Source organism: Entelurus aequoreus, linkage group LG10 (genome assembly GCF_033978785.1).
Source record: "Entelurus aequoreus isolate RoL-2023_Sb linkage group LG10, RoL_Eaeq_v1.1, whole genome shotgun sequence".
Lineage (NCBI taxonomy): Eukaryota > Metazoa > Chordata > Actinopteri > Syngnathiformes > Syngnathidae > Entelurus > Entelurus aequoreus.
Window position 1 is genome coordinate 76,453,409 of NC_084740.1, and position 17,500 is coordinate 76,470,908.

At 40.8% G+C, this 17,500-nt stretch overlaps 1 protein-coding gene across 7 annotated transcripts in view; it reads right to left on the reverse strand.

Moving 5' to 3' along the window:
- LOC133659056 (sperm axonemal maintenance protein CFAP97D1-like) overlaps window positions 1–16,443 on the reverse strand; it is a 37,365-nt gene extending 20,922 nt beyond the window's left edge. For 6 of the 7 annotated variants that reach the window (XM_062061725.1, XM_062061722.1, XM_062061726.1 and 3 more), the window contains exon 1: window positions 2,194–2,491. The gene's annotated coding sequence lies outside the window, so the exon portion shown is untranslated. Of the gene's footprint in view, window positions 1–2,193; window positions 2,492–16,227 lie in introns of those variants that run through there. The other variant, XM_062061723.1, reaches the window with a different exon arrangement.
- Window positions 16,444–17,500: the final 1,057 nt, after the last annotated feature.

Consider the following 17,500-nt stretch of genomic DNA (forward strand, 5'->3'; position numbering starts at 1 on the left):
CGTGTGGACCAGACGTGGTGCTGGTCTACATCATGAAAGGTCCCGTCACGGCGTAAAGATGACAAATGGAAACGTGCACTACAGTACTTACTTAGCACACGCACACACGCCTCGCCTCGCCACTTCCATCACTCGCCCCAGATGGCATCATAAATATTTCCACTCAGGCTGACATGACGGAGCACAAACAAGGCGGTTGTACGTCACCCATCATTTGGGTGGAGTCTGTCCTGGCTGCTCAGTACAACATGGCTTCATTGAAAATAAGTAGACTGATTTGTTGGTGTTGCATATCCTCTCCTGAGAACCAATTTGTTCACAAGTTTGACATAATTAGGAAACAAATAGCAAAACACAAATGTCCACCGCAGAGGACGATGGTTTTGATTAGAGATGTCCGATAATATCGGGCTGCCGATATTCCATCCATCCATCTTCTCCCGCTTATCCGAGGTCGGGTCGCGGGGTCAGCAGCTTAAGCAGGGAAGCCCAGACTTCCCTCTCCCCAGCCACTTGGTCCAGCTCTTCCCGGGGGATCCCGAGGCGTTCCCAGGCCACCCGGGAGACATAGTCTTCCCAACGTGTCCTGGGTCTTCCCCGTGGCCTACTACCGGTCGGACGTGCCCTAAACACCTCCCTAGGGAGGCGTTCGGGTGGCATCCTGACCAGATGCCCGGCCGCTATTATCGGCCGATAAATGCTTTAAAATGTAATATCGGAAATTATCGGTATCGGTTTCAAAAAGTAAAATGTATGACTTTTTAAAAGGCCGCTGTGTACACGGCCGTAGGGAGAAGTACAGAGCGCCAATAAACCTTTAAGGCACATAATATCTACGGCTTTTCACACACACAAGTGAATGCAATGCATACTTGGTCAACAGCCATACAGGTCACACTGAGGGTAGCCTGTATAAACAACTTTAACACTGGTACAAATATGCGCCACACTGTGAACCCACACCAATCAAGAATGACAAACACATTTCGGGAGAACATCCGCACCGTAACACAACATAAACACAATAGAACAAATACCCAGAACCCCTTGCAGCACTAACTCTTCCGGGACGCTACAATATACACCCCCCGCTACACCCCAACCCCTAAAAACCTCGCCCGCCCCAACCCCGCTTACCTCAACCTCCTCATGCTCTCTCAGGGAGAGCATGTCCCAAATTCCAAGCTGCTGTTTTGAGGCATGTTAAAAAAAATAATGCACTTTGTGACTTCAATAATAAATATGGCAGTGCCATGTTGGCACTTTTTTCCATAACTTGAGTTGATTTATTTTGGAAAACCGCGTGTGGCCCGCGGGCCGTATTTTGCCCAGGTCTGCTATATCCAGTGCATGCTCACTATTAGGGATGTCCGATAATGGCTTTTTTTCCGATATCAGATATTCCGATATTGTCCAACTCTTAATTACCGATACTGATATCAACCGATACCGATATATATACAGTCGTGGAATTAACACATTATTATGCCTAATTTGGACAACCAGGTATGGTGAAGATAAGGTCCTTTTTCAAAAATTAATCAAATAAGACAAAATAAATTAAAAACATTTTCTTGAATAAAAAAGAAAGTACAACAATATAAAAACAGTTACATAGAAACTAGTAATGAATGAAAATGAGTAAAATTAAGTGTTAAAGGTTAGTATTATTAGTGGACCAGCAGCACGCACAATCATGTGTGCTTACGGACTGTATCCCTTGCAGACTGTATTGATATATATTGATATATAATGTAGGAAGCAGAATATTAATAACAGAAAGAAACAACCCTTTTGTGTGAATGAGTGTAAATGGGGGAGGGAGGTTTTTTGAGTTGGTGCACTAATTGTAAGTGTATCTTGTGTTTTTTATGTTCATTTGATAAAAATAAAATAAAAACGATACCGACAATAGGCAGGCCGATATTATCGGACATCTCTACACATTAATTATATCATTACATCCTTGACTATTGTGTATGATTCAAGATGCTAATAAGCTAACCGGTAGCTAAGTAGGTCACATTCATGGACATTACAATGACCCAGCATCAATATCACAAAACAACACAATATATCAGATAAACTAAGGTAAATAGCTGTACAAAATAACACCATGAATGGTGTAAATGTGTGTGTGGGGACTAAAACACACATAAACAGTTGCCAGGAAATAAAAAAAACAAGGCTTACCTTCAAACAAAATGGCGTCACAACCCAGAGGAAGTCCAAACATAGTCAAGTGAAGTTACATTTGAGTACTCTTTAAAAACTGAAAAAAAAAACCCAGCTAAAATAACACAATAATAACCAGGAAATATCATTGTAATGCTTTAGTAGCAACGTCGAACAGGTTTAAACCCTCGTCATTCGCACATTGAAAGTCGAGTAGATCCAGAGATCATGCAGGTGTGGTGGTTGGAACAAGTCAGAAGTAAAGTCGCCACACGGGGCGGATGTTCAACAAAATAAAACAGGAAACGGTAAAAGAGGGAGCAACAACAGGAAGGAACATCAACATCAACAACGTTAGATAGATTCAGTTTATTTCAGTTTATGCCTATTTATAAATGCAGTAAGAGTGGTGTTTACTTGTGATCAAAACAACGTTTTTAAAGCGTTTTTCAACAATACCAGGTCCCATACACTGATTTAGCTTGACAGTATGTCGTGCTTTCTATACTTAACATGTGTTGGAAAAAGGTAGATAGGGATGTCCGATAATGGCTTTTAGTCGTGGAATTAACACATTTTATGCCTAATTTGGACAACAAAGTATGGTGAAGATAAGATCCTTTTTTAAAAAAATTATAAAATAAAATAAGATAAATAAATGAAAAACATTTTCTTGAATAAAAAAGAAAGTCAAACAATATAAAAACAGTTACATAGAAACTAGTAATGAATGAAAATGAGTAAAATTAACTGTTAAAGTTTAGTACTATTAGAGGACCAGCAGCACGCACAATCATGTGTGCTTACGGACTGTATCCCTTGCAGACTGTATTGATATATATTGATATATAATGTAGGAAGCAGAATATTAATTACAGAAAGAAACAACCCTTTTGTGTGAATGAGTGTAAATGGGGGAGGGAGGTTTTTTGGGTTGGTGCACTAATTGTAAGTGTATCTTGTGTTTTTTATGTTGACATACTTGCCAACCCTCCCGGTTTTACCGGGAGACTCCCGGAATTCAGCGCCTCTCCCGATAACCTCCCGGAAGAAATTTTCTCCCGATAAACTCCCGGAATTCAGCCGGAGCTGGAGGCCACGCCCCCTCCAGCTCAATGCGGACCTGAGTGGGGACAGCGGCGACAGTCTGTTCTCACGTCCGCTTTCCCACGATATAAACAGCGTGCCTGCCCAATCACGTTATAACTGTAGAAGGATCGAGGGCGAGTTCTTGGTTTCTTATGTGGATTTATTGTTAGGCAGTTTCATTAACGTCCTCCCAGCGCGGTAACAACACACAACAACAGCAGTCACGTTTTCGTCTACCGTAAAGCAGTTTGTCTGCCGTAAACAGCAATGTTGTGACACTCTTAAACAGGACAATACTGCCATCTACTGGGGCAACTATTCTCCCGGCGTGGCGAAGTTGGTAGAGTGGCTGTGCCAGCAATCAGAGTGTTGCTGGTTACTGGGGTTCAATCCCCACCTTCTACCTTCCTAGTCTCGTCCGTTGTGTCCTTGGGCAAGACACTTCACCCTTGCTCCTGATGGCTGCTGGTTAGCGCCTTGCATGGCAGCTCCCTCCGTCAGTGTGTGAATGGGTGAATGTGGAAATACTGTCAAAGCGCTTTGAGTACCTTGAAGGTAGAAAAGCGCTATACAAGTATAACCCATTTATCATTTATTTATTTACTGGATAGCCTCCGGAACACTGAAATTCAAGTATTTCTTTTATTTATATGTATAATAAAAAATAATAATAATAAAAATAAAAAAAAATAAATTAAAAAAAAAAATAAAAAAAAAAATATATATATATATACATATATATATATATATATATATATATATATATATATATATATATATATATATAAAACTAGAATTCACTGAAAATCAAGTATTTCATACATATATATATACAAATTATAATGATAAATGGTTTATACTTGTATAGCACTTTTCTACCTTCAAGGTACTCAAAGCGCTTTTGACAGTATTTCCACATTCACCCATTCACACACCCATTCACACACTGATGGCGGGAGCTGCCATGCAAGGCGCTAACCAGCACCCATCAGGAGCAAGGGTGAAGTGTCTTGGCCAAGGACACAACGGACGTGACTAGGATGGTAGAAGGTGGGGATTGAACCCCAGTAACCAGCAACCCTCCGATTGCTGGCACGGCCACTCTACCAACTTCGCCACGCCGAGTATATATATACCTGTATATGCAGGCCTGGCCCTAACCAATCTGGCGCCCTAGGCAAGATTTTAGGTGCCCCCCCCCCCCCCACATCGGCAGTGAAGTGTATATACTCACAAGAAACCGAATAGCTTTGTCTTTGACCTTTTTTTTACTTAAAGAAAGCAAATTAACATATTATATGAGAATGTTGTTATGATGATCTTTAACCGAATCACAGCAGTGCTCAAATTAAAAAACAACATTCCCTCTCATATGATATTGCTTAATTAACATTAATGATGTGCACTTTAACAACTAGGCGTACAACTATACCTAATATATAAAGGGGTGGAAAAGTGACTATTACCTGCAGGGCAAACATTAGCTAACCAGAAGGCAATAACAATGTAAACAAAAAACGCCTGCTTAAAAGATCTAATACAAATGTCTCTGAGGAATGTAAGGTGGGAGTACTGTAATTACCTAACGTTACATGATTATTTTCCATAACAATTTAGCCCCCTCCACAATATTAACCCGACGTTAAAACAGAACTAGCAATTTATTGATTAGCAATTGCCGAATCATGTAACATTAGCTTAATGCTAAAAAGCCAGGTTACTATCACATTCTGTAACAGACAAATAATTTCATGTAGGCTAACGTTACTCGTATACCTGCTACCTCTGTCTTTTTCTCGTTTCTCCTCCTCTTCTTTTCTATTTTTTCTTCCCTGGGCACCTGACAGTTTTGGCCGTTTTGACATTTGTGGTGACGTCCAAAAAGAGTCATGATACGGGAAGGGAGGAGGGCGCACCGTGCGGGGGGGAGGCGGGCGTAATGTTGTACCAAATAATATTTCTATTAAATAGGCTTTACTTTGCATTTTAATTAATGTGGGATTATTTTTTGCATTTATAAATAATAGTACCAACTTTTTTTTTTTTCTCCAACATTTGTGGCACTGGCGTGGCGCCCCCTGATGGACGGCGCCCTTAGCATTTGCCTATACGGCCTATGCCACGGGCCGGCCATGTATATATGTATATATGAAATATATATGAAATACTCGAGTTGGTGAATTCTAGCTGTAAATATACTTCTCCCCTCTTAACCACGCCCCCATCCCCCAACCACACCCCCGCCCCCGCCCCACCTTCCGGAATTGGAGGTCTCAAGGTTGGCAAGTATGTGTTGATTTAATAAAAATAAAAATAAAACGATACAGATAATACAAAAAAAACCCGATACCGATAATTTCCGATATTACATTTTAAAGCACCTCTACTCACTATCCCTGACCAGCATGTATGAACATGTGATGCGCAGCAGCATCACTCCGACATGACGGGGCACAAACCACGTGTTTACGTAATGGACCCCTCCTCCTATACTCCACCTCCTCTTCACCATCCTCCTCCTCCTCCTCCTCTTTTTTTCTCTCCCCCCAACACCGGCTGATACGGGGTCCCCTTTTTTTTTTTTTTGTTGGATTTTTTTTTTTTTGAACATTTCCCGGACAATTCAGTAATTGCTAGGGTAGCGTGCGCGCGCGCGCGTGCGTGGAGATGCGAGTGCACGCACACAGCGGGGAGTCGACGCGAGCCAGCAAAGTGCATCTCCGGCTCAGACGCATCGGTGCGGGACTGCCGGAGACACGCAAAAACTGCGGTGTCTGATTCGGACTTCGGATATATGCATCCTCCCCCTGGCTTCTGACCTTCTTCTTCTTCTCGTCTTCATTTTACAACTAAAAAAAAAACCTCCAAAAAAACCCCAACAACAACAAACACAACACACACGCTCTATTGTTTTAGTTGTGTGCAAGCGGGAGCGAGCGTGCGCGCGCGCGCGTGCGTGTGTGTGCATGTGTGTGCGTGTGCTTCCTGGCGTCTCCTCCCCGGTGCGACACATGCAATTAAAAGAGTACATTTTCTATGATCGAGAAGAAGAAGAGGAGGAGGAAGAAGAAGAAGAAGAAGAAGCACCCGGAGGATATTTCCTGTTTCCTATATGATACACCCGGCAGCCTCATCCTGGAGGACTGGTCCAGCTGTGCCGCTGCTATCCTCACTACTACTCATATTCCTCTTATTGTGGTTATGCAACGGCAAGGATCTCGTCGCTACTTGGCTGCCTGAGCCGCCGGATTTCGCCCGGATCAATCAATGTGGTTTCTTTGGAACATTTTCAGCAAAGGAACGCATATGCTGCAGTGTCTTTGTGGCAAGAGTCTCAAGAAAAACAAGAATCCAAGTGGTAAGCATGAGCAGCACTGTTTGACGCTATTTGTGCAGCTATGTCATCACACACACACACACACACACACACTCACACACACACTAGGGGAGGAACTTATTCTGTGCACCTTTTGGGAGGATGAGGTGGGGGTGGAGGGGAAGCATCCACCAGTGAAGAAAATTCCGCACAACTTTTAATAAGTGGAGTTATTACAGGGGATGCTGCAGCACTCTCCATGAAGTACCCCCCTTCACCAAGTCAGCTGCATTGGCCCAAAAAAAAAAAAAAAAAAAAAAAAAAAAAAAAAAGAGCAATGCAGGGGTTTCTTTTTTGTGTAGGGGTAGAAGTGCTAATGCTAATGACAACAGGCTGCATGTTGTTGGCAATGTAGTGTGTGTGTGTCGTGTAGTGCTACTTGTTACTTCATGCCCTGGCGAATGGAAGATGATGAGCTCAGCATCAGTAGCACTACACACACACACACACACTACACACACACACACACACACACGCCGCAACTGCACCACATCTGACACTGCAGGAGAATCTGTTGTGAAACACACACGGGGACAAGGTATAATATAAGGCAGAGTGATCACACACACACACGCACACACACACACGCACACACACACACGCACACACGCATTCTTGTATTTGTTACCTTCTTGAGACCGCCGAAAAATGCCTCCCTCTTTAGGACCAGCCTTTCTACATATATAAAGATGTGTATTTACAACATTAAAGGCCTACTGAAAGCCACTACTAGCGACCACGCAGTCTGATAGTTTATATATCAATGATGAAATCTTAACATTGCAACACATGCCAATACTTAAAATTGCACTTATAAAGTGCAATTTTAAAATTCCCGCCACACTTCCGGTTGAAAAACTCCTTTGGATATGATTTATGCACGTGACGTCACAAAATCCACGGAAGTGGTTGGACCCCATCGGACCCGATACAAAAACCTCTTGTTTTCTTCGACAAAATTCCACAGTATTCTGGACATCTGTGTTGGTGAATCTTTTGCAATTTGTTTAATGAACAATGGAGGCTGCAAAGAAGAACGTTGTAGGTGGGATCGGTGTCTTAGCGGCTAAGTACAATACTTACAGCAACACAACAAGGACTACTTACTACGCCTAGCCGATGCTTGCCGCCAAACCCGCGGATGAAGTGCTTCGTCGCGCCGTTGATCGCTGGAACGCAGGTGAGCACGGCTGTTGATGGGAAGATGAGGGCTGGCTGGCGTAGGTGGAGCGCTAATGTTTTTATCATAGTTTTGTGAGGTCCGGTTGCTAAGTTGCTAAATTAGCCTTAGCGTCGTTAGCAACAGCATTGTTAAGCCTTACCAGGCTGAGAATTTTTAACCATGTAGTTACATGTACATGGTTTAATAGTATTGTTGATCTTCTGTCTATCCTTCCAGTCAGGGGTTTATTTATTTTGTTTCTATCTGCATTTGAGAACGATGCTATCACGTTAGCTCAGTAGCTAAGTGTGTCACCGATGTATTGTCGTGGAGATAAAAGTCACTTTAAATGTCCATTTCGCGTGCTCGACTCTCATTTTCAAGAGGATATAGTATCCGAGGTGGTTTAAAATACAAATCCGTGATCCACAATAGAAAAAGGAGAGAGTGTGGAATCCAATGAGCCAGCTTGTACCTAAGTTACGGTCAGAGCGAAAAAAGATACGTCCATCACTGCCTCTCAAGTCCTTCACTGTAACGTTCCTCATCTACGAATCTTTCATCCTCGCTCAAATTAATGGGGTAATCGTCACTTTCTCGGTCCGAATCTCTCTCGCTCCATTGTAAACAAAGGAAAATTGTGAGGATATTACCTCCTCTGACGTCACGCTACTTCCGGTACAGGCAAGGCTTTTTTTTTATCAGCGAGCAAAAGTTGAGAACTTTATCGTCGATGTTCTCTACTAAATCCTTTCAGCAAAAATATGGCAATATCGCGAAATGATCAAGTATGACACATAGAATGGTGTAAACATTTTTTTTATTTAAACGGGGATAGCAGATCCATTCTATGTGTCATACTTGATCATTTCGCGATATTGCCATATTTTTGCTGAAAGGATTTAGTAGAGAACATCGACGATAAAGTTCGCAACTTTTGGTCGCTGATAAAAAAAAGCCTTGCCTGTACCGGAAGTAGCGTGACGTCGCAGGTTGAAAGGCTCCTCACATTTCCCCGTTGTTTACACCAGCAGCGAGAGCGATTCGGACCGAGAAAGCGACGATTACCCCGTTAATTTGAGCCAGGATGAAAGATTCGTGGATGAGGAACGTGAGAGTGAAGGACTAGAGTGCAGTGCAGGACGTACCTTTTTTCGCTCTGACCGTAACTTGCTGGCTCATTGGATTCCACACTTTCTCCTTTTTCTATTGTGGATCACGGATTTGTATTTTAAACTACCTCGGATACTATATCCTCTTGAAAATGAGAGTCGAGAACGTGAAATGGACATTCACAGTGACTTTTATCTCCACGACGAAGCACTTTAGCTACGGAGCTGACGTGATAGCATCGGGCTTAACTGCAGATAGAAACAAAATAAATAAACCCCTGACTGGAAGGATAGACAGAAAATCAACAATACTATTAAACCATGGACATGTAACTACACGGTTAATGCTTTCCAGCCTGGCGAAGCTTAACAATGCTGTTGCTAACGACGCCATTGAAGCTAACTTAGCTACGGGACCTCACAGAGCTATGCTAAAAACATTAGCTATCCACCTACGCCAGCCAGCCCTCATCTGCTCATCAACACCCGTGCTCACCTGCGTTCCAGCGATCAACGAAGGACTTCACCCGATCACAGATGCGGTCGGCGGCTAGCGTGGGATAGCGCGTCTGCTATCCAAGTCAAAGTCCTCCTGGTTGTGTTGCTGCAGCCAGCCGCTAATACACCGATCCCACCTACAGCTTTCTCCTTTGCAGTCTTCATTGTTCATTAATCAAATTGCAAAAGATTCACCAACACAGATGTCCAGAATACTGTGGAATTTTGCGATGAAAACAGAGCTTTTTGTATTGGATACAATGGTGTCCGAATACTTCCGTTTCAACCATTGACGTCACGCGCATACGTCATCATACCTAAACATTTTCAACCGGAAGTTTCGCGGGAAATTTAAAATGTCACTTTATAAGTTAACCCGGCCGTATTGGCATGTGTTGCAATGTTAAGATTTCATCATTGATATATAAACTATCAGACTGCGTGGTTGCTAGTAGTGGCTTTCAGTAGGCCTTTACTAATATATACATATATCCAATATAAAATTTCACAAGAAAAAGGTCACAATTCCACAAGAAAAACTTGGAATTTGTCAGGACGCGGACTATGATGCAGCTTACTTCGTGGAATGTTTTCCCGCGATGCAAACGGACTATAGCAGACATGGCTTGAGGGTAGGAACATGATTTATTCTTACTCAAAAAGGTCCAAATAAAAAGCGCTCACAGCGGAGGCACAAAACTTAACGCAGGGAACAAAACTAACACTAAGGCAGAACTATGGACATGAAACAAAAAAACACTTACTGTAACAAGAAACGAGCATGAAAAGAGCAGCATGAACTATGGCATGGACAGAGTAATCAGAGTAGCACATAGCAAAAACAGAATATCAATAGAGTCAATGTTGCTGACTACCTGGCAACTACCGTACAGGCTTAAATAGTCTCTTCATGATTAAAAACAGGTGCGTGAGTCCAACACATGAGACAGGTGAAAACTAATAAGTTGACATGGTGACCAAACAAGGGAGCGTAAACAAGAACTAAAAGAGTCTTAAACAACCAGAAAATAACAAAACAAAACATGACCACAGAACATGACAGAATTTTGTCAGTATTGTAATAAAAGTCGTCATTTTACTCAACGCAAGTCAAAATTTTACAAGAAAAACTGAACATTTGTGCAATGTTATGATAAAAGTTGGAATTTTACTCAAACAGAGTCGTAATTTTACAAGAACACCTTAAAATGTGGGCAAGTTTATGAAAAGAGTCGAAATTTTACTCAACAAAAGTCACAATTTATAAGAAAACTTTACAATTTTGGCAATATTGTAATAATAATCTGATTTTTACTTGGCAAAATGACAAAAGTCATCATTTTACTGTAGACGCTAACTGTTAATGGCAACTATTGTCTTAGTACCGTAGTGTATTTGTTCATCCTATGGTCACATATGGGTTGTCTTACGTCAGCACCGGAAGTCGTAAAATCAGCTGTTCACCTGCCGGGGCTTTTTCGGGGATGAATAGGGAAGTCTTTCTTTAGCTGCTGTCTTGTTTTATCATATATTGCTGCCTTTGCACCTGTCAATGTTTACTTTTGTACGCACATTAAATCAACCAAAAATCCTGACTTTGGAGCAATGTTCACAGACTCTAGTATTTGGCTCTCTATTAAATGCAATGGTTTTCCGTATTGGGAGCATGATTTTGGTCCTAACTTGTTCACCGGTCCTCACATGGAAGGTACCTTTCCTTGTTGATGTCTGAAGAAGGATATAAATACAAAACACACACACACACACACAAACACGCATTCTTGTGTTCGTTACTTTATTGAGACCTCCGAAAAATGCCTACCAAAAATCCTGACTTTGGAGCAATGTTCACGGACTCTAGTATTTGTCTCTCTATTAGATGTAATGGTTTTCTTTCCGTATTGGGACCATGATTTCGGTCCTAACTTGTTCACCAGTCCTCCTATGCAAGGTACTTTTCCTTGTTGATGTCTCAAGAAGGGTAGAAATACAAGAACACACACACACACACACACACACACACACACACACACACACACACACACACACACACACACACACACACACACACACACATTCTTGTATTTCTTACCTTCTTGAGACCTCCGAAAAATGCCTACCTCTTTAGGACCACCCTTTCTAGATTTATAAAGATGTGTATTTACAACATTAATAATATATACATACAATGCCAATATAAAAATTTCACAAGAAAAAGGTCACAATTTCACAAGAATCAACCAAAAATCCTGACTTTGGAGCAATGTTCACAGACTCTAGTATTTGGCTCTCTATTAGATGTAATGGTTTTCTTTCCGTATTGGGACCATGAGTTCGGTCCTAACTTGTTCACCGGTCCTCACATGGAAGGTACTTTTCCTTGTTGATGTCTTAAGAAGGGTAGAAATACAAGAACACACACACACACACACACACACACACACACACACACACACACACACACACACACACACACACACACACACACACACACACACACACACACACACATTCTTGTATTTCTTACCTTCTTTAGCCCTCCAAAAAATGCCTACCTCTTTAGGACCACCCTTTCTAGATTTATAAAGATGTGTATTTACAACATTAATAATATATACATACAATGCCAATATAGAAATTTCACAAGAAAAATATCACAATTTCACAAGAAAAACTTGGAATGTTGGCAGTATTATAATAAAAGTCGTCATTTTACTCAACACAAGTCAAAATTTTACAAGAAAAACTGAACATTTGTGCAATATTATGATAAAAGTTGGAATTTTACTAAATAACAGTCGCAATTTTACAAGAACACCTTAAAATTTGGGCAATTTTATGAAAAGAGTCGTAATTTTACTCGACAAAAGTCACAATTTATAAGAAAACTTTACAATTTTGGCAATATTATAGTAATAATCTGAATTTTACTTGGGAAAATTATGACAAAAGTCATAATTTTACTGTAGACGCTAACTGTTAATGGCAACTATAGTCTTAGTACCGTAGTGTATTTGTTCATCCTATGGTCACATATGGGTTGTCTTACGTCAGCACCGGATGTCGTAAAATCAGCTGTTCACCTGCCGGGTTTTTTCGGGGATGAATAGGGAAGTCCTTCTTTAGCTGCTGTCTTGTTTTATCATATATTGCTGCCTTTGCACCTGTCAATGTTTACTTTTGTATGCACATTAAATCAAACAAAAATCCTGACTTTGGAGCAATGTTCACGGACTCTAGTATTTTGCTCTCTGTTAGATGTAATGATTTTCTTTCCGTACTGGGACCATGATTTATGTCCTAACTTGTTCACAGGTCCTCACATGCAAGGTACTTTTCCTTGTTGATGTCTCAAGAAGGGTAGAAATACAAGAACACCCCCCAACACACACACACACACAGTATATCAAAGAAAGGCAGCTTTCATGAATACAAACAATATTGCACGAACGGCTGTTACTAATGTAGCCAAAGAAGCTACAGCTGAAATATTGGGAGCAGCAGGAGCAGTTCTTGGTCCAGTTGTTTGGCCTTATAGAAGTACACCATTGTTTTTTTCCAGAACACTTGATTGAATGAGGCAATCGTGAGATAGCTTGGTGATCGGGCTAGTTGTTAGCGACATTAGCATGATTCCAAGTAGCAGTAAGTCTCTCCAAAATACCAAAACACAACTTATTTCGTCCCAAAATGCCACCACCAGCATTGTTTTGTATGCACTTTAGCTAATGTTTCAATCTTTAGCTCACCTTTAAAGTATAGCAAGACGTTTGAGCATGTTTTTATTATATAGGGATTAGGCTACTTGTTAGCGACATTAGCATTATTCCAAGTAGCAGTAAGTCTCTCCAAAATACCAAACCACAACTTATTTTGTCCCAAAATGCCACCACTAGCATTGTTTTGTATGCACTTTAGCTAATGTTTCAATCTTTAGCTCACCTTTAAAGTATAGCAAGACGTTTGAGCATGTTTTTATTATATAGGGATTAGGCTACTTGTTAGCGACATTAGCATTATTCCAAGTAGCAGTAAGTCTCTCCAAAATACCAAACCACAACTTATTTTGTCCCAAAATGCCACCACTAGCATTGTTTTGTATGCACTTTAGCTAATGTTTCAATCTTTAGCTCACCTTTAAAGTATAGCAAGACGTTTGAGCATGTTTTTATTATATAGGGATTAGGCTACTTGTTAGCGACATTAGCATTATTCCAAGTAGCATTAAGTCTCTCCAAAATACCAAACCACAACTTATTTTGTCCCAAAATGCCACCACTAGCATTGTTTTGTATGCACTTTAGCTAATGTTTCAATCTTTAGCTCACCTTTAAAGTATAGCAAGACGTTTGAGCATGTTTTTATCATATAGGGATTAGGCTACTTGTTAGCGACATTAGCATTATTCCAAGTAGCAGTCAGTCTCTCCAAAATACCAAAACACAACTTATTTTGTCCCAAAATGCCACCTCTTGCATTGTTTTGTATGCACTTTATCTAATGTTTCAATCTTTAGCTCACCTTTAAAGGCCTACTGAAAGCCACTACTACCGACTACGCAGTCTGATAGTTAATACATCAATGATGAAATCTTAACATTGCAACACATGCCAATACGGCCGGGTTAACTTATAAAGTGCAATTTTAAATTTCCCGCCACACTTCCGGTTGAAAACGTCTAGATATGATGACGTATGCACGTGACGTAAACGATTGATACGGAAGTATTGGTACCCCATTGAATACAATACAAAAAAGCTCTGTTTTCATTTCAAAATTCCACAGTATTCTGGACATCTGTGTTGGTGAATCTTTTGCAATTTTTTTAATGAACAATGGAGACTGCAAAGAAGAAAGTTGTAGGTGGGATCGGTGTATTAGCGGCCCATTACAGCAACACAGCCAGGAGGACAGAGATGGATAGCAGACGCGCTAGCCGCCGAACTCAGCTTAACTTTCTCCGTCTCGCCGACCGCATCTGTGATCGGGTGAAGTCCTTCGTCGCACCGTCGATCGCTGGAACGCAGGTGAGCACGGGTGTTGATGAGCAGATGAGGGCTGGCTGGCGTAGGTGGATAGCTAATGTTTTTAGCATAGCTCTGTGAGGTCCGGTTGCTAAGTTAGCTTCAATGGCGTCGTTAGCAACAGCATTGTTAACCTTTGCCAGGCTGGAAAGCATTAACCGTGTAGTTACATGTCCATGGTTTAATAGTATTGTTGATTTTCTGTCTATCCTTCCAGTCAGGGATTTATTTATTTTGTTTCTATATGCAGTTAAGCACGATGCTATCACGCTAGCTCCGTAGCTAAAGTGCTTCGCCGATGTATTGTCGTGGAGATAAAAGTCACTGTGAATGTCCATTTCGCGTTCTCGACTCTCATTTTCAAGAGGATATAGTATCCGAGGTGGTTTAAAATACAAATCCGTGATCCACAATAGAAAAAGGAGAGAGTGCGGAATCCAATGAGCCAGCTTGTACCTAAGTTACGGTCAGAGCGAAAAAAGATATGTCTTGCACTGCATTCTAGTCCTTCACTCTAACGTACCTCATCCACAAATCTTTCATCCTGGCTCAAATTAATGGGGTAATCGTCGCTTTCTCGGTCCGAATCGCTCTAGCTGCATTGAAAACAATAGGAAAATGTGAGGAGCCTTTCAACTGACTACATCACGCTACTTCCGGTAGGGGCAAGGCTTTTTTTTATCAGATACCAAAAGTTGCGATCTTTATCGTCGATGTTCTCTACTAAATCCTTTCGCGAAATGATCAAGTACGACACATAGAATGGATCTGCTATCCCCGTTTAAATAAAAAAATTCATTTCAGTAGGCCTTTAAAGTATAGCAAGACGTTTGAGCATGTGTTTTAGCATTCATTTTATAGATGGATTGGGCTACTTGTTAGCGACATTAGCAAAAGTCCAAGCAGTAAGTGCTTCTTTACAAAGCGATGATATTTTTCTCATGGTTGATGGACTGTTAGCAGACCATCAAAAAGTACATTTTGCACAATAGGAGAACTCGAATCTTCTTAACCGATGCAAAACGCGCCGCATATTCCTGCCGTTTTCCCGTTTTCCCGCCGCTTGCGGACGACATCATCGCCTCCTTCAAGCAATCACAGCAACCTGTCATTCACGAGCCCTCGTTTTAGCTTTCATTGCCGCCGACCGGTTAATTTGCTGCTGCTTGGCTATTAATTCAATTAAATCATCATCGGGGGATGGCGCTTCGGTGAGTTTCGAGTGACGAGGCAGACGTCGCCTGGAAACTTTGCAAATGTCACTTATGGCTGCAGTGATCTAATGGGGTCAGTAACGTGGCCAACGTGGGAGAAGGTTATGTCATCAAATGTTCTCTGCAATAAAGGTTGGGGATCAGGATGGACATCACGTGATAGCATTTGCTGCGTCAGAAGGTGGCCTCAGGTTGCCGTGACGATTACAGCGTTCACAGTACTTGTTGGTTAAGTACATTTAAGTACCATTTCATTCGGTATATAACAGGGGTCGGCAACCTAAAATGTTGAAAGAGCCATATTGGAGCAAAAATACAAAAACAAATCTGTCTGGAGCCGCAACAAATTAGAAGCCATATTACATACAGATAGTGTGTCATGAGATATACATTGAATTGAGATGACTTAAAGGAAACTAAATGAGCTCAAATATAGCTACAAATGAGGCCTAATGATGCAATATGTACATATAGCTAGCCTGAATAGCATGTTAGCATCGATTAGCTTGCAGTCATGCAGTGACCAAATATGTCTGATTAGCACTCCACACAAGTCAATAACATCAACAAAACTCACCTTTGTGTATTCACGCACAACGTTAACAGTTGGGTGGACAAAATGAGACAGAAAAAGAAGTGGCATAAAACACGTCCTAGAAAGTCGGAGAAAGTTATACATGGAAACAAACTAAAGGTGAGTTCAAGGACCGCCAAAATTAGTAGGACAAAACGGCGCTTGCCAAATACTCGAATCAGTGAAGCATGTTTAATACAAACAGTGTGCTTTATAACAATTAGGGAGGTTTGTGTCATGTTTGTCCTCCTACAGAAACCATATTAAAACAAAAAAAAATTGTTTTTTTCCCCCCTCATCTTTTTCCATTTTTCATACATTTTTGAAAAAGCTTCAGAGAGCCACTAGGGCGGCGCTAAAGAGCCACATGCGGCTCTAGAGCCGCGGGTTGCCGACCCCTGGTATATAACTACACTGCAAAAACTGAAATCTAAGTAAGATGAAATATCTCAAATAAGGGTGATATTTGCTTATTTTCTGTCTGATAAGATAATTCTTCTCACTAAGCAGATTTTATGTTTGAGTGTTTTACTTGTTTTAAGTGTTTTGGTCCTAAATGATGTCAGTAAGATATTACAGCTTGTTGCTGAGATTTGATGAGCTATATTGAGTAAAACATGCTTGAAACTAGAATATCAACTGTTGCAAAGCTGTGTCATCAACACTCACAAGTATAAAACTACTTTTTTAAAGTCATCATTTCTTATTTCAAGCATGAAAAAAAAAATCATGATTTTGACACAATTGTGTCTCATAATTAAAACAGATGACAGCCAAATGGACTTTGCTGTTTTATTTCCAATGAGACAATAGAAAACACGTACTCATATAGTAGTACAGTTGGCACAGTACAGTAAACTGACAGTTAATATTTAAACATTTAACATTTCAAACTATTTTGAACAGAAATAGTTCATGCACATTCAGATAAATTCCTCAAAATTACAATTAAAAACATTTTTGGCTGGGGGCCGGGCTGTATATATGCACACTAATTGACAGAAAGAGCACGCACTTGGCGCGATGATGTCATGTTGTCGATGGAAAAATGCATTTTTAGACAATATGATTTGCCTGAGCGGCTAGGAGACCCCGAGAGTAACAAGCGGTTGCCTTGTTGCCTTTCCATTAAGAACAATAAATTAGTTTTTAGTATAAGTTTGCTGGTTTCAAGAAATGTAATGCCGAGCGCATATCATTATGTCAAGATAATGGCACTAGCATTTACTTCATTTAAGAATATTTTTCAACATATCGAGCAAAGAGGTCTCTTTTT